Genomic DNA, 26,670 nt, shown 5'->3' on the forward strand with positions numbered 1-26,670 from the left:
TCTACTAATATAACCTTTATGCCTCATCCATAATGACGCAATGCTGTCACTTGTCACAATGACTGCATTCAGATGGCACTTTCCCCCCATCTTCCTGATGTTTCCTTACCTGTTAATTTCCACATTTTATCTGAACTTTTACTATTTTTTGTTGGGAGCCACCCAGAGCCGAGTGGCTATGCAGCCCAGTCAGATGGGTGGCATATAAACAACAACAACAACTATTATTCTTATTACAACTTAAAAATCACTTTTGGCAATCCAGTAGAGTCTAGCAGAAATCTAGTGCTCATTTCATGTTATCCATTTTCGGATAAAAATGGTTAGCAATCCTGTTAGCTTGGAAAACCACAGAGATTTGCATTGTGCTTTCCCTCAGGTTTACATGATTGCACCACTGCTGCTGATGTGTTGAAATCTTGGGTGGTATCTTAGTATGCAGTTCTTTCCTGATATATAAAAGTTAACACAACTTGGCAGTATATGGATAAAAAAAGCCATGGTTCCATAACACAGTAGGTACTGCAGTGTAAAATGAATGGTTGAAATTGAGACAGAAACACTAGCATTATCAGTAAAAACACAGCAGTAAACCCCACCTCTAGATCCTGGCTGGGTCTTGGGTTTCTGACAAAAATGGGTAGGCAGCCCACTTCTGTAGCATCAGTTTTGGGGGCTACTCTGGTCATTACTTCAGTGCTGCCGATTGTAGTAGTATGCTGGCATGACTACCCATGCATGTACATCTCATTTCTGAAAGACTGAAATGATTGTGCATAGGGTTGAGCCATGAGTATGTGTGTTATATGTAATAGCTATGTAATCAACTGAAGTTTGTGACAACCATCAGCAGCGGACTTCTGCCTCTACAGCAGGGGTGCCCAAACTTTTTCAAAGAGGGCCAGATTTGCTGAATGGAACATGCATGAGGGCCAACCAAAATTGTTGAGCTTTTCTTTAGGATTTTACCCCAGGACATATGCTGCCACGGGGGCCGCATTAAACCGACCGACCGGCCGAATTAGGCCCCTGAAACAGACTTTGGACATGCCTGCTCTACAGTATTGTGCCCTTTTAGGTAGACTGTCTCACTTGCCATCTCAGACTGCTCCTTAAGTTCATGAAATTTTCTTGTAATGAACCTTTGACCTCCTACTGCTGACTTGGCATACTATGTCAACTTCTGGTGCAATCTTTCATTTGCTTTAAAGTAATAACTCACCATGCTATTGAAGTTCCTCTTGCTCCGCCAAACCAGAAGAGACCTATTTATATACAGATTAGAACATAAGTATTGTGAAATGTTCTGCAGAACTACCACCAGTGTACAGAAAGGAATAGCACAGATACATGCTTGGACTCTGGCCTAAGGAGGCTCAAAGCAATTAGTCAGACCTTTTCAAAGGTGCCACAGCATTTTTCAGTGTTTGGGCTCTGCAATGTAGGTTGGTAATTAAGTATTTTTCTTCCTAATAGGGGCAATATGAACCTTTGAACTCTGTCTGTAGCACAGACCTGTATTTCCTACATTTTAAAAAAATGTGATAAACCATTGTTCTGCATCATAAATGTTCTTTTTAATTCCAAAATGTAGCACAACAAGTGTTTATAACAGAATAATAATAAAAAATCCTATGGGGAGACCCATTGGGCATGTAAAACAATATTGCTTTCTTTGTGTCTGGAGAATACACTTTCTCGTCATAATAGAAAACAACCTTTCAGGTGTCTAATTAAATGAAGTCTGGTTGTACTCCCTTGGTTTTCACATTTGGCATCCACTCATAACTATCCAAGTAAGAAAGGAATTGGTTTCAAAGTCAAAGGGTGGAATCCAAATAGCATTAAGGAGAGCCATTCATCAGCATAAGGATTTCTGCTTGTGCAACAGAACTTAATCCTTTTCTCCTTCCCTGTGCCCCTAAATGTATTCCAGGGGTTCCTTCAACCATCTGGAGAAGATTTGAGGTAGGTGCTGGGCTCGTGTGGGTGGAGAAGAGGGTAGGAAAGGCCTGTTGTAGAAGTCAAAATCCTTGCATTGACGAGACTCATTAGTGGAATACTGCCCAAAGGTCTGCCAAAGGAAATACCCCTGTTCATTTTTTACCTACAGGAGGTTCCACTTAGTCACTTCAGCAAAGTACCACCTAAATGGGAAGTGAAACCCTGAGTTTTGTCAAGATAAAATGTCCAGCTTATGAAATGACAAATGGATTTTAGTAAACTTACAGTGATGTACAGGAAACGAAGTGAGTGATTCCTTGTTTGATACCAACATTCACCAGTCAGCACTGATATCTAGCCTTTCTATATCTCTTGAAGACACCAGACAAGTTTTCAGTTTAGAGAGGGAGCAAAAAGGTAACAGTGATAAAGGCTTTTTGAGACTTTTTGAGACTACAAAGAATGTAATGCGATTACAGGTTTAGTGGAATCCTCACAGCATAATCTATGTGTTCCTCTTTTTAGGCATATAATAAAAGGCAACTGCAACCTTGAAATGTATAGGTGGATAGAGATTGGGTAGTCAAGAAAAAGGAGGAAAGTTCTGGGATACTTTACAGACTTAATAATTTTATTGCTGCATTAGGTTTTATGGACCAGAGCACATTGGGTGGATTAACTATTTAGTTTTTAAAGTTGGTAGGTAGGTATTGAGGGATTGAGAAGAGGAAAAGTAATTTGACCTATTGTGGCAAACCAAAAAGGGCAAGATATGTCTTCATTAGGGTAGGAGACTAACAAGGCTGTTATTTGGGAACTATTAAAGAAATTTGAGAAACATGTATTGCAAATCTGGTTATTAGTTGCTGCAGAATTACTCTGTCATTCTCTCTTACCTTTTGGCTTGAGTGAACTGCAATGTCTTGCTGTGAGAAGTGCAGTACACAGCTGTTTGGGCAAGATAGCCCAATAATAACAAGGATACCATTCTGTAGCTTAAACAAAGAAGCAGTTTTGCTATCAAATGAAAGCAAAAGTTGATAGAGAGTTTGATTTATAATGTGAGTCCCTGGAATGTGGCAGTGTTTCTTGTGCTGGGCAATACAGTTGCATTGCATTGCTTAAATAAATGCCATTCCATCCAGGCACAACATTTCTCTGCGGGATAGAAAAGTTTCCCTTCCCCTTCCCCAAGATATTTAGGGGAAATGAGAACGTTGGACAGTTAGTCATGCAGCAATTGTCCTCCGTATGCAGTTCAGTAGAGAAATTCTGGTAATATTTCCAAATCTTTTCTAGCATTTGGTACTTTGAGTTGTTAGCAGCTTCAAGTAATGGGGAACAGGAAGAAGGAGAACATTGTTTTATTTACTCAGATGAAACATGTATACGTGTGTTCACATTTTTTTCTCACATGAGCTGCATGCCTTCAACAGTTTCTTATGGGAGGTTTTGTTTGCCATGTCTCTCGTACCAGCTGATACTTCTGTTTAGCTAGTATGCCCAGGAGTCTTGTAATTGCTAACTCAAACATGTTTGGATGAGAGTGAGAAACAGCATACTTGACATTCCTTTTTGCCTTCTGAATATCAATCATACACCTCTTTTTCCTAACAGTGGATGCTGGAAATTTATTATTTGTGTATTTATGTCAAAGAACGAGTTGGCAGTAAATCTGACCATTCAAAGTTGGGCGTTAACTCTTTGTAAGCAAAAACATGATCTCCACAGACTTGGCAGAGTGTCAGGCCTAATGAGCACTGCACCTCATTCCTGGTAGGTCTTATCCCATGAATCAGTTGCTGAGACCAAAGGTTCCCGCCTCCCCAGAGTTTTCTAAGTTCTCTCCAGGGCTTTCCCCAAGCAATCAGACACTTCACCTGCATGCAGCCTGTCGCTGCTCCACCCGTTTCAGCCCCCTTCTGGTTCTGGGATATGGGGAGGAGGGGTGCTTGTTGGCATAGCAGGAGGGGAGATACCCATGATTCTTCACCATCCTGACTCATTTCTGCCTCTTGCCCTTATTTCTTCTCCCACTTGCTGGCTTTGGCTTCCGCCTCTGATTCTGGACTTCTCTCTGCCATAGACTCTCCCAGCTCACTAAGCTGTGTTACATCTTCAGCTTCCAACACCTCCCTTTCCCAGTCTTCTCCCTCTTCTCCCTCTGACGAGTCGTTGTTGTCATCCTACCACTGCTCCCCTGGCTCTAAGCCTTCTTCCCTTGGTGGTTTCCCAGCTGGTTCTTCTCACTATTCCTCTGTGTCCAACCACTCGATGACAATTTATTACTTAAAATAATTATATCCTCCCCTCCATAAAAGTCCAGGGCAACTTACAGTCAAAAAACATTAAGCAGTAGTATGAAATAACATTTTAAAATAATAATAATAATAATAATAATAATAATAATAATAATAATAATAATAAATTTTATTTATATCCCGCCCTCCCCAGCCGAAGCCGGGCTCAGGGCGGCTAACAACACTAAAATAGTGCAACATTATAAAAACATCATAAGAATTAATTAAAATCAAAATTGATGGCAACCATAAACTAAGGTATTGTAAAGATTGCCAAAGGAGGGAGTCAGGCTGTGCCCTAACCAAAGGCCTGGTGGAACAGCTCTGTCTTGCAGGCCCTGCGGAAAGATGTCAAGTCCTGCAGGGCCCTTGTCTCTTGTGACAGAGCGTTCCACCAGGTTGGAGCCGCAGCCGAAAAAGCCCTGGCTCTAGTTGAGGCCAGCCTAACCTCTCTGTGGCCTGGGACCTTCAAGATATTTTTATTTGAGGACCGTAAGTTCCTCTGTGGGGCATACCAGGAGAGGCAGTCCCGTAGATACGAGGGTCCTAGGCCGTGTAGGGCTTTGAAGGTTAAAACCAGCACCTTAAACCTGATCCTGTACTCCACCGGGAGCCAGTGCAGCTGGTATAGCACCGGATGAATGTGATCCCGCAGCGAAGACCCCGTAAGGAGTCTCGCTGCGGCATTCTGCACCCGCTGGAGTTTCTGGGTCAGTCTCCGGGGCAGCCCCACGTAGAGCGAGTTACAATAATCCAGTCTGGAGGTGACCGTCGCGTGGATCACAGTGGCTAGGTCAGGGCGAGAGAGGTAAGGAGCCAACTGCTTAGCTTGGCGGAGATGAAAAAATGCCGCCTTTGTTATAGCTGCAATCTGCGCCTCCATGGAGAGGGAGGTATCGAAGATTACACCCAAACTCTTAACGGACGGCGCTGGCACTAATTGCACCCCCGCAAGAGATGGGAGTTGCCCCCTCAATCCCATATCGTCCCGTCCCAGCCAGAGGACCTCTGTCTTCGAAGGATTTAACTTCAACCGGTTCCCACGTAACCATCCAGCCACAGCTTCCAAACATCTGATCAGTGTGTCTGGGGCCGAGTCAGGATGGCCATCCATCAACAGATAGAGTTGGGTGTCATCAGCATACTGATGGCAGCCCAGCCCAAAACTCCGGACAAGCTGGGCGAGGGGGCGCATAAAGATGTTAAAAAGCATCGGGGAGAGAATCGCACCCTGAGGCACTCCGCACACCAAGCTGAAGCTAAAATATTTACTGTTTTTGATAATCTTATAAGTAGCCAAAAGTGGGGGAGGGGGAGAGAAAAAAGATTGAGAATTGAAGCAAGGGAGAAGTAGCTCCTTTCCAAGTTGTTTGAGAAATGGTACTAATATAGATGGTTAAACCACTTTCCTTTGGGCATTTTCCTGTTGAAAATTTTCTTACCAAGCTGCATTTACATTTGCAAGGGAAGAGACTTTACAGGAAGAGACTGGGCTCAGATCTGGGCACCACAGTTTAAGAAACGTATTGACAAGCTAGAATGTGTGCAAAAGAGGGCGGCCAAGATGATAAAGGGTCTGGAAACCAAGCCTTATGAGGAATGGTTGAGGGAGTTAGGTATGTTCAGCTTGTATAAGAGAAGACTGAGAAGTGATATGATAGCCATCCTCAAATAACTGAAAGGCTGTCACATGGAAAATTAAGCAAGCTTGTTTTCTTCTGCTCCAGAGGGTAGGCTCCGAACCAATGGATTCAAGTTACAAGGAAGGAGATTCGAACTGAACATTAGGAAGAACTTTGGTCAGTAAGAGCTATTTGACCGCGGAACAGATTATCTTGGAAGATGATGGACTTCCCATCATCAGAGGTTGGATGGTCGTCTGCCAGAGATTCTTTAGTAGTGATTTTTTGCATTGCAGAGGATTGGACTAGTTGACCCTTGGGGTTCCTTCCAAGTCTACAATTTTATAAACTTATGGGGAAGAGACAAGCTGCTTTCTTGGTGCAATTTTAGGACTGCATTATGTTTGGGGTGCCTTTTATATGTATCACAGCAGTGAATTCTTACACTGAAATTTTCAAACATATGGGGAATTCATATGATTATTGCACTATATGGATTCACTCATTTATAAGTATTTTTTCTCAGTGATTCTATTTTGCAGTACATTAAATATTTAGACAATGGAATACTTAGAGGTGTGCATGAGCACACTTATGGCTGTAGCCTGTGAAACTGTTCTTAAAAGAAATGGCAAGCATGTGTAAGGGCTAAGTAGCTGGAGCTGGGAACAGGCTTTGAACACTACTAGCATGTTGGGCATCAGCTACAACTATTTGTCATTCATATTGCACTTGTCAGAACAATTATGACTAAAAAGAGGTATACAAGATTGTAAATAAAATGTAACTATCACAGCAAGTTGAACTTAAAAGTTAATTAACAGTGCCTTTGCATGACTGTTCCAGTCACACACAATTAATATGCACTTCTTAGGTTTTTTTCCAACAGAAAGTAATTTACAGGTTCTGGAAATCTGATAATTAGCTCATTAATGGCCATCACACCCCGGTTTTTCACTGTTTTTCTTTTATGTTTCATATTTGCAGCAGAATAACTAGCTTTAGTGTATTATGCACAACTTTAATACTTAGAACATCAGAAATAAGGTAGTCCATTGATGGGATTCCTATCATTTGGAAGTGAAACTGAAGACTAAAATGCGATGTGAAAACTTATTTTGAAGATATATGGGTTACAACTCGAGGTGTTTTGGACTAAAATTCCTGTCTTCCCTGACCATTGGCAGGCTGGCTGAGACTGGGAGTTTGAGGCCAACAATATCTGAAGGAAGAGGGAAGGCTGGTTTAAACTGCGATCTCCTCTAAACCAGGGGTCTGCAACCTTTAAGACAAAAAGAGCCACTTGGACCCGTGTCCGAAGAAAAAAAAACCTGGGAGCCGCAAAACCATTGCGACATTTAAAACAAATATATCTCCGGAGCCTTGATCTGACAGCGGGCGGGAAGGTGACGTCGGAATGGTGCGTGACTAACGCACACACCGCCCCCATGCGACGTCACAGCCATTACAGCGCCCGCCACAGTGGGGAGTGTCGGGGCGCACAATGCGCCTCCTCCCCTCGCTAGTATCCGCCCCGGAGCCGCGGCAAAGGTGTAAAAGAGCCACATGCGGCTCTGGAGCCGCGGGTTGCAGACCCCTGCTCTAAACTATGGGGTGAGAGCATTCGCAGAGCCTAACCCCTGAAAGCAGTGTTCGAAATTCATCAGGCACCAGGCGCATTGTATGTAGCTTGTCACTAAGTGAAGATGCCTGGGTGCCAGGATGGCACCTGATGTCTCCACCATTTGGAGGTGCATGCCTAGGAATCCTTGGATCTTGCCTGTTTTCCCAAACAAGCAACAATAATTCTATCTGTAATATTTTATTTGCACAATCAGAACAATTTTCAGGAACCAAAAATGCATATTGAAAAATACGACTTTCAAGCCATCTGGCCCCCAATGGCAACTAGGCATTCGATTTTGGTGGCCATAATCCTGTTTTAAGGAGCCATTTGGTGCCAGCTTACATATCTGAGTTTCTAACACTGCCTGCAAATGTCCAGTTTATTATTCTCAGGCCTCAGGAATTGAAAGTGATCCCACAGATCTGCAGGACCTGCCTCAACTGTGGTGTCCAGTTTGATACAGATGTCTGCAGCTTTGTTCTCGGTGCTTTTGTAAATGCATCCCAGTGCACTTCTGAGTGATTAGCTCTTTCTCCCCCCTCAGATTGGGTTTAACCAGCCTGTTCAGCCGGAGCTGTTCTGAGGATGCAATAGAGGCAGATAAATAGACTTTCCACTCTGCCAACAGCGCCACATGGTAGCCATGGTTATATGCTTTCACATATTCTCTGCTGTATTCACCCAAGACTCGTGCCACCTGTGCTCTAACCATCCAGCCCATTTCATCGCCTGGAATTCCTCAGAAGATCAATAAGGTTTCTGGGTTTCCTGCAGCCAGAGAGGGTACTGGGGAGGGATCATGTCACTCACAAATGCATTCAGTGTTGTTGTGTCTGCATTTCTCCATCTCCATCCACAGTCTTGTTGATCATTTGTCTCGTTATGGTCCCTGGGGCTTTGCTATAAAACCATATTGAGCTGCTGCTTCCTCATGCTCGTTAGAAATAATTGCTAATTCTAGTTTTGAAACTTAAACTAGCACGTAACAAGACAGGGTAAAGGTAACGTGACCCCTGACCGCTAAGTCGCAGACGACTCTGGGGTTGCGGGCCTCATCTTGCTCTACAGGTCGAAGGAGCCGGCATTTGTCCGCAGACAGCTTCCAGGTCATGTGGCCAGCATGACTAAGCCACTTTTGGTGAACCAGAGCAGCGCACCGAAACACCGTTTACCTTCCCGCAGGAGCGATACCTATTTATCTACTTGAACTTTGACTTGCTTTCGAACTGCTAGGTTGGCAGGAGCTGGGACCGAACAACAGGAGCTCACCTCGTTGTGGGGATTCGAACCGCTGACCTTCTGATCAGCAAGCCCTAGGTAGCGCCACCAGCGCCACCAGTTTCCCCAACAAGACAGGGTACTTTTATTAAACAGAAGAGTAGGATTGGCTCAAGGTCCAAGCCATGCACATGGCTAAACCTCTTACGAACAAGATACTGAATGCTTGTAGACAAGTCAGTAGGTTGACATATATATAGTGGAGCTTTTCCCAACCAAAATAAAGGACAGAAGACCTAAATTCAATTATATAATCTTACTGTTAAATATTTTACTAAAAATAACCAATAGGTTTGTGGTTGTTACCAGGACTTTTTCTGATTGAATGGAATTTTGTCTGCTTTATAAAACTTTATTTTCATGTTTCTGTGTGTATGCCAGGCTGGGCAGCCAGGAGTGTTATCCTGCTGAAAAGACAAACAAATTTGCTTTGCCGATATTCAAGCATTTAGAGTTTAAGAAAATTGCCACTGAGAGCTGGAGTGACAATGATTGTGTAAAGTATCTACCTTAGAATGTTACAAGTATAATATTCCCAATCTTGCCTTGTTGAGGAAGATAATGGTAACCCCATGTGTGATATATTAGAAGAGAATGTGTTGAACAAAACTACAGCAAAATAGAAGCAATATCTTTCTCAGGTTTTGTTATGACCTTGTAGGTGTGTGTTTCCAGAAAACAAGATAGTCAGTGTTGTTGTTTGTAGACAATATGGGGAATACATCCACAATGTGGAGCTTCTTCAGTTAGCTGGGACTTTGTTGTCCTGTGTAGCAAGTTATTCCCTTGGCTTCCCTCACCCTGTCCCATAGCAAGTACATTAGGTTCTGAAGGAAATGTCTATTGTTTGCTGAACACTTGATCTCTTCTAAGAATATTTTGGGCTGTTCTTGAACTTTTGTTTTGTTCTTCAGATAATAGAGCTATTTTGCTAGAACTGCTTCCTTCTTGTGCTATAAATACAAACATGTTTTCACACAGATATCAAGCAAAGACATCAAAGTTTAAAATTAGTCGGCAGTACCGGTAAATTACATTTGATCAAGAAAGGGTGTCCATTGATGGAGCAAGCAAGCATAAATGATTTTGTTGACCGCCTCATTTATTAAGCAGGCAATATTTTTTTCACAGCACATTTTATAGATAAATGGAATACACACAAGACATATATGCACAACAATTTCTGCCCTCTTCTTTTGAAGGGAAAGGTTTGCATTCAGTGAAGTTTTTGTACACCTGGTGCTACAAATATGTATTGGAGTTGCTGGAATCAAAGTGTTTGAGCTAAAACCCTCTTCTTCCTTTTGGTTTGTAATTCAGAATTCAGTAAATGTACTAAGTTACAGAAGTTAGAGCTTGCTTTTGTCTCGTGGAGAACAGTAGCTTGTTGATGCTGAGGAATTCTTTGTCTGCTACAAAATGTCCACTCAGTCTTTGCCACAGCAGTCTTTTCTTTTGACACTTTCGTACACCTGACATACAAGAAGCGTCAAAATTATGTTTCCTGCCCCATTCCTGCTTTAGACCCTGAGTAGAGATTAGGTAAAAAGGTAAAGGTACCCCTGCCCGTACGGGCCAGTCTTGCCAGACTCTAGGGTTGTGCGCTCATCTCACTCTATAGGCCGGGAGCCAGCGCTGTCCGCAGACACTTCCGGGTCACGTGGTCAGCGTGACAAGCTGCATCTGGCGAGCCAGTGCAGCACACGGAACGCAGTTTACCTTCCCGCTGGTAAGCGGTCCCTATTTATCTACTTGCACCCGGGGGTGCTTTCGAACTGCTAGGTTGGCAGGCGCTGGGACCGAACGACGGGAGCGCACCCCGCCGCAGGGATTCGAACCGCCGACCATGCGATCAGCAAGTCCTAGGCGCTGAGGTTTTACCCACAGCGCCACCCGCGTCCCAAGTAGATATTAGCCTTACCCTATTAAAAGACATGTGCTTCTTGGGAGAAAAGCAATGACAAACCTAGACAGCATCTTAAAAAGCAGAGACATCACCTTGCCAATAAAGGCCCGTATAGTTAAAGCTATGGTTTTCCCAGTAGTGATGTATGGAAGTGAGAGCTGGACCATAAAGAAGGCTGATTGCTGAAGAATTGATGCTTTTGAATTATGGTGCTGGAGGAGACTCTTGAGAGTCCCTTGGACTGCAAGAAGATCAAACCGATCCATTCTTAAGGAAATCAGCCGTAAGTGCTCACTGGAAGGACAGATCCTGAAGCTGAGGCTCCAATACTTTGGCCACCTCATGAGAAGAGAAGACTCCCTGTCCCTCAGATCTTGTGGGGGGCCGGACTATATTTTGAAAAATAAAATAAAATTGAACATATTCCTATGCCCCACAAATAACCCAGAGATGCATTTTAAATAAAAGCACACATTCTACTCATGTAAAAACACCAGGCAGGGCCCACAAATAACCCAGAGATGCATTCTAAATAAAAGGACACATTCTACTCATGTAAAAACATGCTGATTCCCAGACCGTCCGCAGGCCAGATTTAGAAGGTAATTGGGCTGGATTCAGCCCCTGGGCCTTAGTTCGCCTAGCAATGGTCTATACAAAATAAAATATTGTTGTTTAGTCGTGTCCGACTCTTTGTGACCCCATGGACCAGAGCATGCCAGTCTTCCATTGCCTCCCACAGTTTGGTCAAACTCATGTTAGTAGCTTCAAGAACACTGACCAGCCATCTTGTCCTCTGCCGTCCCCTTCTTCTTGTGCCCTCAATCTTTCTCAACACCAGGGTCTTTTCCAGGGAGTCTTCTCTTCTCATGAAGTGGCCAAATATAGTTATTATTAATTCTGGGTTTGTTAATTCTGACATTTTGGGGCACACGGGTCCAAATGCTGTTCAGTTGGAAAAGAGGCTTTCTGTGTCTCCAACATTTTTAGAATAATGTTAGCTTGACAGTTCTGCAGAAATCTTTGTGGAACCTGGGTCTCTTTTTCATGACGGACTTTAAAATTCCTGCCAAGCTTTTCACTTATGTAAAGACTAACAATGGAACACATTCTCTTCTCCTAGAAACAGCAGTGACTAGCAGCACCCTATGAATTCAAACTTTGCTGCTCTTTTTCTCTCCCTTTTCTGTAGTAAAATGCTATGAATAATTTAGGCAGATGTTAATGATTGTCTTTTCAGTGTGCTATAAATTAATGCTGTAATTGACACTTTTCTGCCTTAGTAAATGGAAAGTGTTGGCAGATCTTCCTCCCTTTGATTGCTCTCTATGTATTCTTGCAAATAAATTGTTTTGCTGAAATAGAGAAGAATTGGCTTAAAGCTTGTAGGCTGTATGGATTCTGCATTTTTCAAAAGCTGCAAGATAGACTACAAAAGTTCATTGTAACCTGTGGTGGTGCTACGATGGTCTCCTGCTGACACCATAAGTACCATTGTACGATGCTGACCCACACAGAGACTTTTGAAGGCAGCACCATAATTGTAGAACAATTAGATGTTTTACAGCCTTCCCTAGATGTTCATCAGTGCCCTTTATAATAGTCTCCTGGAAGTGATATAAGAGTTGGAATTGTGACCAAAAAATAGTATTCAAAGGGGTATTTTGAGGCAATAATAGTTTTTCAAAACGAACTTATGCATTTATGTTAATTGCATGAAACTTTCAGTTGTAAATCAGTACAGGAGCACCCTCTGGATTTACCACGTGGACACCTCTGTTTATATGTATATTCTTTCAAAGGCATTTAATTACACTTCCTTAGAATTATTCTTAAATTTGAATTTAGTCTAAGTTATCTATAAATGATGACTTTCTGATCCTAATAGCTTCCTAATGTTGTTTTGCCAAATGAATGATTGGGGGAGGGTGGATTTGAGTAGCAGTGGGTGGTTGGGCTGGAGCAAAAAGTAAGTAGGGCTACCCTTTGTCACCCTCACATACAATCTTTCTTCTCATCCTAGCGCATGGGTAGGCAAACTAAGGCCCGGGGGCTGGATCCAGCCCAATCACCTTCTAAATCCGGCCCGCGGACGGTCTGGGAATCAGCATGTTTTTACATGAGTAGAATGTGTCCTTTTATTTAGAATGTATCTCTGGGTTATTTGTGGGGCCTGCCTAGTGTTTTTACATGAGTAGAATGTATGCTTTTATTTAAAATGCATATCTGGGTTATTTGTGTGCCATAGGAATTCATTTATTTATTTATTTTTCACAATATAGTCCGGTCTGACACACAGCGTAAATTAATAATGCAGAGTTTTGAAGAATAAAAGCTTTACTGAATTAAAATAAACTTCTTCATAAACAACATGGTTCCAAAGAGTTTGGCTGAGATTACATACTGACTCTGTTCACAACTGAAACAGACTGACTCTAACTGACATCTTACAGAGAACACAAAAGAGAAGCTGGCTGCTAAGTCACATGTCAGAGTGACTCAACAGTTAGCAGTTAGGCCTGAATAGTCCCTGCACTTCCCAGCCTGCTTTGCTGCTTCTGCTCTCATGTGTGCTTGTCACATGACACGGTCCCCCACAAGGTCTGAGGGACAGTTGAAAACATTTGCTGATTCCTGCCCTAGTGGGTTACCTTGGAAGGAAGAAATTGCTGTTGTCTGAGGTCTGAATTGCATGCTTGAATAGGGCTTTCCCCCTTTCTCTTCACATTGCTCCATTCGTTTTAGTATTCACGCTCCATCTCTCTTTGCAGACTCCCCCACCTCCCTAAATTAAGCTGAGGGCCACAGGTTCCCCACCCTTCTTTATTTCAGTGAAACCTGATAATCAGTGTATGTTGTTTGTATTAAATGGATGTAAATGTTGATAGCCATTCAGTCCCTTATGTACATATTTACTTATGCCGGAGTCCAGAGGGAGCTGGGTGGCCAAATGTCCTTACACCCAGTGGGCTATAGGAGCTTCTGGGGCAGCTTCCAATAAATATAAGAACTAGCTAGCTACAGCAGTTCATTTAAGTAAAAACAAACCACCCAAGGCTGTAATCCTACTATACCTGTGACTAAGCTCCATTTAACTCATTGGGATGTACAGTTATCTTGTCCAGGTCTACTCAGAAGTATGCCTTTAGTATGTGTTGTTCAGGTCTAGCCAACATGGTGCTTTCCAGATGTTGTTGAACTTCAGCTCTCAGCAGCCCCAGGCAGCATGACCAATAAGCAGAGATGATGACAGTTGTAGTCCCACATCATCTGGAGCACATCACATTGACTACCCCTAGCGTTGGCCATTCATGTTCTTTGGAACTTACCTGTTTACACATTCTTTTTGAAAGTGAGTTGTGTTGAAATCAGTGGGATCTTAAAGAATTTTATTGGTTTTGACTGATTTGCATCCAACCCTTTCCCCATGGGTTTTAGAGTAGCATCTTAGCCTCACGGTGAGCCTGCAAAGTAGATGTAGACTGAGGAATGATGTTATCTCAAAGCCAACTGCTAAGATTCTAAGTTAAAATGGCTATTTGAACATGGGATATTACACCCACTTCTAACATAGTGAGAAAGTGTATTTTGTAAGTAAAACTGTTTCCGTTTGGGGAATGTTTTGTAGTGGTGTTATTTCATTGCCTGGCTTTAAAAACAAACAAGAAACTGTTATTTTTTTTCTAGATCATCTTGCACAGTAAATATGATACATGCTTCAAATAAATATTCTCCCAGCTTTAACAATCTATTGCCTAGGTAAAGGAAGTCTCATAGCACCTGCCAGGTTTTGCAAACCTTCAATAAGAATAAATATCCTGTGCCAGACAAGGTGCCATTAAGGATTTACAAGGGAAAATAATTGAACTTATTTATCAAATTCTGGTTTCAGACAGCAGGCAATTAGCAGTGTTCTTTCCATTTAGGAACATCATTATTTGCAATAGTATGAATAGTTTTAGTAGTGGATGCATATATTTTCATCTCCCCCCCCCCACTACAGAATTGATTATTTGAACTCATTTGCATTAGAATTCTCTTTTTTAAAACACTTCAACTTTGACATTTCTGTGATTTTCAAGTACGTAGCTGCTATTTTGTCTCATAGAAATAAAGGAATACTAAAAAAAGTAAAGCAAGCACTTAAGAGTTGCACATATGTAGAAATCTATATCCCTACTCTCCTCTTGTTGCTGATAAATGGATGGATTTGGGTTAATTTATTCAAAGAGACTGCTGACCTATAACTCAGGTAGGGGTAATACAACATTAATCTTCACAACAGCCCTATTGAGTATTATTTGGTGAGTCTGAGTGCCGGGTCCTCAATAAAAGTCCAACATCCCATATACTGGACCACTGTTCTGATTCATAGTTAAGAAGCATAGAAATATATGTGTCTAAAATTTCACCATTTGACATGAAGGGTTTCTAAGCATCCAATAGGCTAGATGCGATATGTTAGTAAAACAATTTATCTCTTTTTGTGGCTGACCAAGTAGCAATAATCTCCAGCCAAGCAGGTGTGCCTATACTGTTGCTGGGGTTAAGTTACAACACTGTGTTTGCATAAGGCTGCAGTATGAGGATTGGTAGCTCAGTTGATAAGAGCATGGTGCTGATTAATGCCAAGGTTGCAAGTACAGGACAGCTGCACATTCCTGCATTCCAGGCATTGGCCTACATAATTCTTAAGGTCCCTTCCAATTTTACAATTCTATGATTCTATGAAATCCAGCGGGTTCCCTTCTAGTTTAAAAACACACAGCTGAGCTATGGGTACTCATCTCCATTTTAAGACTTGGCACTCTCTGAGTGGCTTTATTCAAGTAAGTGGTCTTTCTCCGGGTGTGAGGCTGAGAAAGGGGGGAAGCCTCCCAAGTGGGAGCTAGTAGGAGGAAACTCTATATGTAGATGGAAGATTAAGATTAAATGATGATAGAGACCTATGTACATAAATATATAACTTCATGTTTTATTAGAGTCAGTACTATTATGGCGGTTGTTACTATTTTGTCCCCCCTTGCTTTCTTTCCTTTTTAATATATTGTTCTCTATTATTTATTTCTAAATTAGTTAGTTTCTTATTGTATAGTGTGTTGGAAAACCTTAACTAAAATGGATCATAAAGGAACAAATAAATAAAAAGTGGCACATTCTGATCCTGGAGGTAGCAGATAGCCATCGTATTATTGATATGAATTTGTCCAATCCCCTTTAGAGGCCTCCAGGGTAGTGGCCATCACCACATCTTGTTTTGCCTAATTTCATAGTTTTTGCGCAATGCGGAGAAGTCAATTTTGTCAGTTTTGAATCTCCCACTTTTTGACATAACTGGATGGCCCGAGGTTCAGTATATTGAGGGAGGAGTGGAAAGAGAAGCTTCATCTAGACGCTACACCCGTGCAAGGTTTTTATGAACGTTGATCATGTTCCTCTGTAATTTCCCTTTTGCTGAACTACAAAGTGTTGAAACTGTGGACTTTTCTTGTAGAGAGGATGCATCCGTAAAGTTAGGACTTTATTGTTCCCTCTGCACCTGGTATTTTTCAAAATCCCCTTACATGGTTGCTAACCACATGATTTAACATAATGTCTAACTTCGACTCCAGCATAGGTTCAGGGAAGGCAATATTCATCCAGACCATGGTGCACAGGAGGAGAGGCTTAACCCCTTCCCCACCATGCTTTTAATGAAAACCAACCCTTCATGTGACAGTATGCATTCCAGCTCAGCTTCTTTGAATGCGTTTTTGATTAATCCCCAAAGGTGCAATTCTGTATAGTGTTAAAATATAGAAGTGGAATGCATGCCCCAAACCCCCTGAACCTATTCTGAGCTTCCCCCCAGCCCTCCAGAGCAGATTTTTTTTTGGGGGGAGGGGAGACTAGGGAAGTCCCATTGCACGAGCGAACCTCATTCTACTCATACAACAACTTAGATGGATCCACCCACAGTGTTCTGGAGAGATTTGAATCCATTTGCTTTCCCTTTTAACTTTTTTATTAGCCCTGTCATTTTAGAGAAATTTCCTTTTATGAAATCAAATGCGACAGTGTTGGACTTTCCTGCCAATCTCTGAAAATGAAACTATCTAATTCTCATTTTCTGTTTACTGTTTCACAAATTACAAAATAACCAGTAGTGGCTGATTTCTATTATTAGAAGGTTGTAATTTAAAATGTGTTTTTAAAAACGATATTTGCATTGAATTCCAAATGAAGGCTTGTTCCTTAGAAACCTTGACAAGAGAAGCCCAGGTTCATTTTTTTTTTAAAAAAACCAAACTTCTTTTGCACCCCTTTATAAGGTAAAGGTAAGGTAACCCCTGACCATTAGGTCCAGTCGTGACCGACTCTGGGGTTGCGTCGCTCATCTCACTTTATTGGCCGAGGGAGCCGGCGTACAGCTTCTGGGTCATGTGGCCAGCATGACTAAACTGCTTCTGGTGAACCAGAGCAGTGCACGGAAACGCCGTTTACCTTTCCGCTGGAGCAGTACCTATTTATCTACTTGCACTTTGACGTGCTTTTGAACTGCTAGGTTGGCAGGAGCAGGGACTGAGCAACAGGAGCTCACCCCGTCGCAGGGATTCGAACCGCCAACCTTCTGATCGACAAGTCCTAGGCTCTGTGGTTTAACCCACAGCGCTACCCGCGTCCCGCACCCCTTTGTATTCACTTGCTAAATTGATAGTTGTCACTTCCCATAGTTTAGGCAACAGTTCCTTTAAAAAACAAACAAAAAACCCAAACATTTGAGCTAGAATCCTACTTCTGGAATATTTCGTGGATAATTCTTTCAGGTACAATTATATTTCCATGTGAAGTACTTTGTTTTAAGCAAGGAAATGTTGACCCTGTTTGAACCAGATCAATTTCCCTGTGCAGTAACACCACACCTATATTCCCAGCTGTTGATATTGCAGGTGAGATACCTGTTGCAAGGACCCCCAGGCTGATAGATATGCGAGGTGAAGCTGTTCGCACAGACCAATGCTGTGACTCATAATGTTTATATTAATTTTTTGTCTGATGACTGCTTTGAATTTCGACATAATTGTATGCCAGAGAAATGTCAGGTTACTTCCCCCCGCCCCCCGTTTGCTGGCTTTTGTGGCTTGATATTTTGGTGAGTTTTTTGATATTTAGTACAGTATAAGCAATCAAATAATTATTCAGTTCATATACAGATACAAATACATTAAATTACTTGTGCTACATCCTGATGGCTGCAGGGAAATGGCAAATATTTTTAAAGTAGGTTTTTATCACAGCAAAAGGAAACTTGCAGTCCTTGGGTAAGGAAAGGGAATTGCTTTCTATTTTGAATTATTTCTTATGCAGAGGATAGCAGGTTAATGTGAGCTTATTGGTCTTGTCTTAGAAGGTGAGATGATGCTTGATTAGACAGAAACAATGTACTAACTGTATCAGTGACGAAAAGTTCACCTTGTACTGTACTGACACTCAGAAGAGAGAGGAATGCTAAGAAAGGCAAAGCTAGAACAAAATACTTGCAGCAAACACAGGGAACACAGTACAGGTGAGGGGGGGAAAAAGAAATAATAAAGAAATTGCCTGAGAGAAAGTGCTCACTAACGGCTCCTCATGATCCTGGGGGGAAGGTGACAGGTGGGGTACTGCAGGATTCTACCCTGGGCTTGCTGTTGTTCAACGTATTTATAAACAACTTGGATGAACGTATTGAGGAAATGCTAATCAAACTTTAGATGACCAGTGGATTCAAGTTACAAGAAAGGAGATTCCGACTAAACAGGAATAACTTTGACAGTTGAACAGACTCCTATGAGAGGTGGTGTTCTCTCCTTCATTGAAGGTTTTGAAGCAGAGGTTGGATGGCCACCTGCCAGATTCCTGCATTTCAGGGGGTTGGACTAGATGACCCTTGGGTCCCCCTTCAACTCTACTATTCTATGATTATTTGACAGCTGCAAGAATGGAAGTGTAAACGGATGTATACAGAGGTCCCTCTAACATTTGGGGGGGCATTGCGTGTGCATGATGTCATGCGCCACCCCCCAAACTGGCCAGGCCGACTTGGCCCGCCACCCACCCACTGCCAGCTGCCTTACCTTCATGAAACGGATGCACCGGGGTGAAGATGCTTTGCCATGCTGCGTAAAGTGATACCTTGGGTTACAGACGCTTCAGGTTACAGACTCCACTAACCCAGAAATAGTACCTTGGGTTAAGAACTTTGCTTCAGGATGAGAACAGAAATCGCACGGCGGTGCGGCAGCAGCGGGAGTGGTACCTCAGGTTAAGAACAGTTTCAGGTTAAGAACGGACCTCCAGAACAAATTACGTTCTTAACCCGAGGTACCACTGTACATAATGGGAATGGCCAACACTCCTATTAGGACTGTAGAGACCAACATAAGGGAGGAAGACTGGCTTTCTTTGTATAGGGCCTTAAACTGGGAAGGAGCAGTAGGAAAAGGTATTACCACTGATTTTGGAATAAGGATAGCGTTACTATCAGCTAATTGGAGATCTTCAGCCATCTCTAATTCACAACAAATAGGCAGAATGCTGTTGCATGGTCTATACAGATTTTTGTGTGTAAGTGCCTTAATTTATTAGCTGGAAAAAGGAATGGTATATAACACATGACCCAAGATACCCTGGAGAATGCGCCAAGCTAATGAGGGTTAGTATGAAAGATTACTGAAATTACATAATGGACTTGGCCTAGATAGAGAATCTTCACAATCAATACCAAAGCTTGGGTCACAGATTTTAGGATTGGGTAGATTGAACATTGAAAGGGGTTAGATTTAACTCTATAACATTTAACTTCAAAATTTCCTTGGGTTGGCTAGGTTTATGATAAAAGAGCTCTCGGTCAAGAAGATAGATTAGGCTTCAAGTCCTAACCCCACTTATCTGTTGAATTCAGTAGGATTTTCTTCTAAGTAGACACGATTAGAATTGCATTGTTAATGTAACTCAAGATGGAAAAGGCGAGTGCTGAATGCCTGCGCTACTCGTAGGACATGTTGTATTAGATGCCACTGCTCCAAAATATGGAAACTATGTGTTCCCAGAGGGACACATGTGTAGTTGCAGTCTTTTATTTAAATCCATGAAATGCAGACTTTTCCCATTATATTTCCCAATAATTCATATTGTATCTTTCTGTGGAACATGGTGTGGATTTGTAATGGTGGCAAGGACAGCAGTTTCTCTATGTACCGCTGAATCAAATGACTGTTGGGGGCCCCATGCTGTTGAGATAATACTGTTGGCTTACTATTTGTTTCCTGTTAATTGGGCTTGTCACATTAGCATAAAGTACTGATTGCTTTGGATGCTAGGAGGATAGGTATGCACAGTAAAATGGTTCTCCTATGACTCAGGCAGGGATATAACAATCCTTCATGCTGCACAGAAAGGTCAACATTTCCTTTCTTGCCTGAGTCAGCCACCAGATCGGAAAAATGTGGAAAATCCTTCCCGATCCCTAACATAGCAATCAATTATGCTCTGAGACCAAAAATAACATTACCCGTAATATCAGTATCCGTTGCCGTTTCCTAGTGCACATACTGTGCAGCTTTTGATGGTGGAGGGAACTAGTTTGTTTTAGAAGTTATCAACATACTTTCCAAGTCATTATTCACAGTAAGAAATAACAGTAAAATTATGGCTATAAAATACATTGACGATGCTTCATTTGAGGGCAAAATCCAAAGTTACACTGGATTTCATCTGTGTTGTAGGCATCATAAGTAAAATTTCTAAGTTATTCCTAGTTAAAGAGTAACTAAATCTGGTACTTAAGCACACTGGCGTAGTTAGGATTTATTGGGGGGGGGGGAGCTTTATGTTTTGGCAGGCAGAACCGAGTTATCTGTGATGCAATTGGCCAGTTAGTTAAGCATTTTTATTTATTTACTTGAATTGGGGGGGGGGCAGCTACCCCTCGCCTATGACCATGCTTTCAGCATCAGAAAAACCTGGCAAGGAAAACTGCTGGCCATAAAGAAAAATAATACTTTAACCTGTTAATATATGTAATTAATATGGTTGGTTACAGTGCACAAGCCATGGGAGAAATAATAGTTTGAGAATATTTGAGCAATATCATGCCTGAATCTAGGACCCCTTCAGAAGGTTTTTTGTTTGTTTGTTTTTTTACAAAGATAAGCTGCCTGCAGGGAAGAATGCACACACCTTTGAGTGTTGTTTCACGTGTATAGTTTGGGAAGCCAAGCTGCAGCAAAAGTATTGTGTGCATGGGATAGTTAATGATGATAACCCCCTTTTGTGTATCCAGTGTTCAAGAATGAGAACCTAAGCAATAGGGAATGCATTCACTCTGAAAGCTATAATTATCTGAAATATTAAAAAAGAACTATAGGCTTACTCATTCTCTCTCTCTCCCTCTCTCTAGAAAGAGACGTTTGAAGCTAAGAAGAAGATTAATCTCAGATGGAAAATTGCATTATGATGGTAAATTCCCACTATTCTGTTGAGTTTGTTCAATTTAGAAAATAGAATCCACTTATCTGAAACTATGTCATTGGTTATTCTGGGGTAGTCTGTGTAATGAGTGGTTTGTTAAGGTGCTTTTCACCTATGTGGTTAATGTGTTTTTTAAAAAATTTGCATAGCCTTTGGGAAAAAAGTGATTAAAAATCACAAATTTGTTTGCTGCATTTATACCTTCCTTTGAAGACGCTCAGGGTAGCATCAGTAGTATTCTCTGCCTCCCCCCCCCCTTATTTTGTTAGGCAGATTAGGCTGAAAAATAGTGACTGGCCCAAGACCCCCTAGTGAGTTGCCTGGCTGAAGGGGGGTTTGTGGTTTTGTCAGCCCCTCTATTATACTTATTCACAACTTGTTTTTCTTTTTTTCTTTGTTGCTTGGTATTGTTAAATTGCTTAGCTACTATTATGCAAGTGTACGTTTTCTACCCCTGTAAAGCTTTTCACTGATCAGTCAGTTAATTAAATTAAATTAAAAATATTTTGATTACTAAAAAGCTGCCCTTGAATTAATTGGGCAACACATAAATATACAAATAGTTTTAAATAGTTAGTTCTAAAAAATAGTTCTAAAAAACAACAACTGCAGACAATCCCTTTGTGGTTATAGTTGGAGCACATAAAAGCGTAATTTCAGAGGACCAAAAAACTGACAACATGTATAACAACTGAGCAAAATGGGAATTTTGGATCTTAATGAAAGCCCATTGCTCAAAGAGGTTTCATTAACAATGAGCACCCTGCTCTCTCCAGTGTTGTTGCCCACATGATGTAACAGATTATATAGCTGCTCTTTCATATACTAAGTCAAATTTAGATGTATTAACTTTAAAGGAGTCAAAGTGTGGATGTTTCAGTGTGACCCCCACCTCTTATTTTAATGTTCCTACCCTCTAGATCAGAGTAATCAATGTGATGCCTTTCTGGCCTCGGTGGCCTACAATTCCCATCATCCCTATGCATTGCTAGGACCACTGGCAGAGGAATGGGGGGGCAGGGGGAGAGCATCGCCCCTGGCACCATGGGGGAGGGGGGTTCCATCATGGCCGCCCCCCGAACGCACCGTGCAGCGTGCCACACCCCCGGGACACGCACCACGCCCCCACAGGTGATGTGCCACACCCCGGGATGTGCGCCAGCCACACCCCCGCATGCTTTCCGCCCCTGCTGCAGCTTCACCCCTGGCTGGGACTGGTGGGTGTTGGTTTCCAACAGCAGCAGGAGAGCGCCATGCTTTTAACTTTGCTTATTAACATTTTGAATCAATCACTTGACACAAATAAAATGTCATTTGTTCCGCTAGGAGGTTTGTGTGTTTTTCCGTGTGCTCCCCACGCAGACTTGCACTGTTCACAGATTGGATTTGGAAGGGCCAAGACTCCCATGTGTTCCCATCCCATGCTGTGAGGCAGAGCGATTCATGCAGTCCCCCCGCCCTTTACTTAAATGCTGATTTTCTTACAACACGTTTTAATTAAGGGTTTGAGAAATAAGTAATTTGCGTTTCGCTTGGAGGAATATTCCTGTTCTGAATATTTTAACACATCTAAGAAAAATACTCGCGGCAATATTGGGAGGGAAAAAATGTAGGGTAAGAGAAGAGGAATTAGTTTTAGACCAGATGCAGCAGAAACCACCTTGCTTGGTTTCCCCCTGGTTTGTAATGGTGCATTTGGGATTATATTGCAGTTTGTCTGCCACAGGGTTTCTTCAGTAGTTCATTCTATAATGACTGCGAGCATTGTAGGATGTTCATGCAAAAACAAAAAACACTTTCTTGCCTAGCCTTATGAGAATAAATATAAGGATATTAATTTTTTGAGATCTGCTTTTAAAAATACTGTAATAAAACATCAAGTACAGCTTCCAAGATCAGTTGTCAGATAATAGTACAAGTAGAAGAGAATTACACATCTATGGACCCTACAAAATGTATAGCCAAAAATTAATACAAAAACCGAATAAAAAATAACACCTCACCCACCCCAAATTCAGTTGGTGTACTTAATTCAGAAATGATGAATGTTGATCCTGCTAGCTCCAGCCAGAGGTTTAGAGCAGGTTGGAAAAAGAGTTTGTCACTGATATGGAATAATTTGTCCTAGTTATTCTCCTGTGTCTGTAGAATAAAGACAATGTATCCTTAGGTACATAATAAAAAAGATTATGATGAATAAGTGATGCATTCTGGTTCTGATAAATAGACAAATCTCCTTGTTCAGTCAGGGATATAATACTTGCTGCGAAAGAAAAATATTGAGTGTTAACATAAATGTAACAATGGTTCTTTTTTTAGTGTAGGAACATGCCAGTTGGGTGCAATGAACCAAATATTTAAAAAACTGTCACTTATTCATAGAGCCATATTAAATTATTTGAAGGGTTAGACCTCCATGTACCTAGGTTTGTAAGACAGCCTATGTTGGAAAGGGTAACTGCAGTGTACATTAATTTCTGCTTGTACCAGACAGCACTCCACAATGGGTAGTGTCTCTTCTCATCCAGTAGGAGCCTGCTTCTTCCCAAGATCTATTGGTTGATGAAGATTTCCATTCCTTCTTGAGTCCAGCCACCACTGGATCAGAGAGGAAGCGAGTAGCCGTAACACGACTGATGCTGGCTAGGAGGCTAGGATAGCAGCCTTAGCCTCCCCGGCCCTTTTCTGTGGGCTGGAAACAGAAAGTTTGGCTAGCTAGACCTGCCAGTAAAGAGCATGAATTTTGCCACCACCGTAGCTGGCTTCCAATGGGAAAGCCTCTGTTGGTGGTGGGTTAGTGCTGGCAGGCCAGCACTAATGGGATGGTCTGGAAGGATGAAACACCGAAAGGGTTTTCCCACTTTTTTTGTGGCATGATGAGAGTGAGGGCACTCTTCCTGGGCGATTGGTTGTAGATGGGCTTGCTTCTAGGTGAGAGGTTGTGGCAGGTGAGGGATGGGGCAGGAGGAATATGGGTTAACTTGGTTTCTGGGAGAAAGTTATGCAGGGGAGCTGTATCTGTAGTGAGAGCATGAATGCAGCTTACAAACTCATATCCAGTGTGGCTGGAAGGTATTTTGTGATGTTCCTGTCGTACATTGTTTTGATTTACTGTATGTGTTGTATTTTTACTGCATATTTATTCTGTATTAATATATTCACTGTTTTGGGGGTCGTTGGGTCAAAAAGCAGCATAGAAATAAACCATAACATAACCAATTTTAGCAACTATTAATCAGGCCTTGCTACCTGAAGGACTGCAGCTTTCCCTCCATGGTTTTGAATTTTTCTTTTGTCATACTTACTGAGGAATCGATCATTCTCTAAGAGAAAGGGAGGTTTGCCTCCCACACCCCTGCCTGTGCAGTTTCTATTAAGATAGGTTCCTGACCCCACCATCTCATACCACCCTCCTATTTTAAATGGTGCATTGTGCCTTTTTGGGACTCTTTGCCAATTTCACCATTGTAGAATTCCACTAGTGAGTTAAACAGCGGTGAAGTGGGTATGATGGTAATTGTTCATACTCAGCGTACAGTTTTACCTCAGAAGTCGAATGGAATCCATTCCAGAAGTCCGTCCGACTTCCAAAATGCTCAGAAACCAAGGCACGGCTTCTGATTGGCTACAGGAAACTCCTGCGGCTAATTGGAAGTCGTGGAAGCTCCGTCGGATGTTCGGGTTCTAAAGAACGTTAGCAAACTGGAACACTCACTTCCGGGTTTGCGGCGTTTGGGAGCCAAAACGTTCAACTTGCAAGGCACAACTGTATTATTGCTTGCTGCTATTCTCTTGATAGTATCGCATATAATTTCCCAGTGAACATTGCAGTCTCGTTCAGAGTAACATCCAGTTTTTGACTTGTTATATATAGTTCATAAAGTGCCCTTTCAGTTTCTGTTGAAATCCTGGCAGTTCAAGAGTTGCAAAGAGGACATGAGAGCAGTAAGTTGCAAAGACAAAGTAAATAAAAACTCCATTGCATGCTGTTTTGAACCTAATAAATGGGCCAATGTAATGAAACCTGCTTCTGGACATGTGCTGTATTAAAAGTGTAGCAATATTGACAGAGGGTAGAATTTATTCTGTTGAAAGCAGAGTAATTTTAACTGGACAGGGTATAGTATTTGTGATGTAGATGCATTTTCACTATGAGTTTTCCACTGAAGAAGAAGAAGAAGAAGAAGAAGAAGAAGAAGAAGAGTTTGGATTTGATATCCCGCCTTTCACTCCCCTCAGGAGTCTCAAAGCGGCTAACATTCTCCTTTCCCTTCCTCCCCCACAACAAACACTCTGTGAGGTGAGTGGGGCTGAGAGACTTCAAAGAAGTGTGACTGGCCCAAAGTCACCCAGCAGCTGCATGTGGAGGAGCAGAGACGCGAACCTGGTTCCCCAGATTACGAGACTACCGCTCTTAACCACTACACTACACTGGCTCTCTAGTAATAGAACTAGTAATAGTGTTGCAACTTGGTTACTTAAGCCTTTGAAAAAATAATTGGATTTCTCCCGTCAAACCACATCATGTAAACTAGCCTATGCTATCTATCTCCTTCCTAGTAAGCACAGACTTATTGGACTTATTGGATTATTGAACTGCTTGGAATAGCAGGTCATTCCAGGAAGGTCATGTTAAACAAAATGAGCTCCTCTTTCCACAAAAAAAGAGCCCAGGCTCTTGTTGCTATTGGCAAGTTGATAAGTACTACTAGTTTATTAACAAATTTATCTTGCACATCAGTACTTCAGCGCAATGCCTCAGATTATAGGACTTACAGTGACACCTATGATAAACAGCTCTGAGTACATCAGGTTCTTTCTCTTTCACAGCTGGCAGGGAGAAAGTTCAGCATGTGCTCTGGATTGTGGCCAGTGTTTAGAAATTTGGACTCTTTCATAAGCTCACATCTCTCATCTTTCTGTTGGTGAAGATGGAACTGGTTATTGACTTTTATGATTTGGTGCTAGCAACAGTAGTGAAATTACGGAAATTGACTTTGGTTCTGATACAGTGGAAGTTAATCACAATGAAGTTCTGTTGAAACCCATCAGCCAAGTTAATTGCAGATCAAAGGCCTCTAGTCTATCTCAGGAATAATTCAAAGTGCTTGCAGTAAGCAATGAAGTTCTAAATGGCTTGGGACCTGGGTTTCTAAATGGCTTGGGACCTTGGGCCTTCAAGCTCATGAACCTCATGTTTGGCTTTGGGCATACTGAGCCTGAGCAATACCCAATCCTGATCCTCATTAGTAATTTTTATTTATAATAACACTCTGGATTACACTTGCTTAGTACATACCATGTTCTAACTCAGTTTTGTATGATTTTTGGGGGTATTCTGCTCAACATAGTGAAAAAGAGGGCAAACTTTGTTGTAAAGCTTGTAAGATCTGCGGCTCACACCAATTGTTTTGATCCTATGCTGTTAATATTTATTTACATTTGATTCATATTGTTTGGAGTACTCCTGGAGCTGAAAAATGTGCTGAGAACCCAAAGAAC

General features: G+C 41.8%; 1 protein-coding gene across 10 annotated transcripts in view; it reads left to right on the forward strand.

The window, feature by feature from the left end:
• The window catches only part of SGMS1 (sphingomyelin synthase 1), a 76,286-nt gene that overhangs the window by 12,676 nt on the left and 36,940 nt on the right, over positions 1 to 26,670 (forward strand). For 9 of the 10 annotated variants that reach the window (XM_082222131.1, XM_082222137.1, XM_082222129.1 and 6 more), the window contains exon 2: positions 21,098 to 21,156. The exons of the other annotated variant lie outside the window; for it this stretch is intronic. The gene's annotated coding sequence lies outside the window, so the exon portion shown is untranslated. The remainder of the gene's footprint in view (positions 1 to 21,097; positions 21,157 to 26,670) is intronic. 10 annotated transcript variants of the gene reach the window in all.

Source organism: Podarcis vaucheri (genome assembly GCF_965113315.1).
Source record: "Podarcis vaucheri genome assembly, chromosome: 5".
Taxonomy (NCBI): Eukaryota; Metazoa; Chordata; class Lepidosauria; order Squamata; family Lacertidae; genus Podarcis; species Podarcis vaucheri.